Below are 2,010 nucleotides of genomic sequence, written 5' to 3' on the forward strand. Positions count from 1 at the left end.
TTTTTATCTTCCCACTTTGCTGCCCCCAGTAGCTTGGCTTTTTGTCCTTGGTCATGTTGCTTCATGATCCAAGATATTATAACCTAAGACATCAAGTGTTCACATACCAAAGGCAAGAGGTAAATGCAGGCCAGGCCACTGAGACACAGAGAGAGACAGCTCTCCTTTCGTGTTTCTCTCCTTTTATTAGGAAGCTAAATTGTCTTTCCACAAACCTCCCAGAAAAATTTCTCTTCTGTCTCATTGGCTAGGCTAGGTCTAGAACCATTACTTGTTTCAGAGGATGAAGGTTAAGCTGGTATCTTACTTTTTCAATCTCTGTAGCTAGTAGGTAGAAAATGGAAAAGAGGGTTGAAATGGATATTGTATAGCCAAACAGACCCTCCATAATCATATCAAATACATGCTTCTTACCATCATGAGAGTAAATACTACTAAACTAGCCCTCCCCCAATATATAACTAAAAAACTAGAGAAAATATGTGAAGTGATTATCTTCAGCTGTTGGTCAACAGAATAAACAAGATTGAGCTTGCAGAGAAAGGTGAAGAAGTGAGGTGAACCAGACTACCATCTCAGCTTTTTTTCTTGGAGAAACGTTCAGAGTGCAGAGGAATTATAGTGGTTTTGCTGAGCTGAGGAAACAGAGATCAAAGTACAGAATTACTGAAGTGGCTGGAATTTATGTGGCAAAGTACCAGAAAAAAAGGGAGATGTACAGAGAAAGAGCTCCAGAAATCTACATAAGAGTCCCCTTCTACCTTTAGCCAAATGCTCAACTATGTGTGGGCTAAATGAGACTCCATGATGATGGGCCAAAAAGAACTATCAGGGAAGGAACGGCTACCAGGGTGCTGAGACTAAACCATCAAAGCCTGCACAGGCCTAGGAGACATTTGAGTTCTAGCCAGCCATGGTGAAAAGATCTTGTTGAACACCCTGGATATCTGGTAGGAACACCTAGTGATGCCGGGCTCCAAATATGGCTAATGTAGCCCTAGAGTTACAACCACTGTAGACCTGCCTTACCAAAGCTGAACAACAAACCTGGAAGGAATCATGCTGATTTTCAAGTAGACTAACTTCTTGCTGAACAAAACTTACAATTAAGAAAAAAAAAAAAAATCCAGGCAATCGATTATGTAGCATCCATCACATTCATATACAAGCAAAAATTACTAAGACATACAAGGAAGAAAACTGTGACCCATAATGAAGAGAAATCCAGTCAGTGGAAACAAAATTGAATTTATATGATCAAAATATTTAAAGGCAAAATGGAAAATATAAATGCTCTAGAAGAAAATGCAGGTGAAAATTTCCAAGCTTTACATTGAAAGTAAAAGTATAAATAAAATGATTGCTTGATTTAATTACTGTGGATTTAAAACACCTGTGAATCAAAAACAAAACACTTCATGAACTGAGTTAAAATAAGAAGTAAACTGGGAGTGTGGGGGTGGGGAGAGGATGAAGCTTCTATGGAAAATGGCTAAAATTATTAACATATAAGGCTGTTGAGATTAATAAGAAAAAATGATTCAACTATTTTAAAAAGCAATGCTTATAAAAAATATTGATGGTCAAGTCAGACAGAGAAAGATAAATACCACATGATTTCACTTATATGAGGAATCTAAAGAACAAAAAGAACAAACTAATCAAAAACAGACTCACAAATGTAGTGAACAATTTGGTGACAGATAGGAGATGTGGGCTTGGGGAGCTGGGAGAATGGGGTTAAGGGTTAAAGAAGTACAAATTAGTAGTTGATAGTTGGGCACGAGGATGGGGAGCAGGGCAGAGGGGATGCAGTTAGCATTAATATGATGGATAGTTGGAGGGCCAGGGAAGGGAGGGAGCAACTGGGGGATTGTTTTATGAACTATATAGATGTCTAACCAATGCACTGTATACTTGAAACTAATTTTAATTAATTAATTAATTTTTTAAAAAATCTGCTTCACTATATCAGACATCTCGTGTACTGCCTCAGATTCTCTCAAGCGA

The sequence above is a fragment of the Pteropus vampyrus genome, unplaced genomic scaffold, assembly GCF_000151845.1.
Source record: "Pteropus vampyrus isolate Shadow unplaced genomic scaffold, Pvam_2.0 Scaffold9, whole genome shotgun sequence".
In the NCBI taxonomy this organism is placed as follows: Eukaryota; Metazoa; Chordata; class Mammalia; order Chiroptera; family Pteropodidae; genus Pteropus; species Pteropus vampyrus.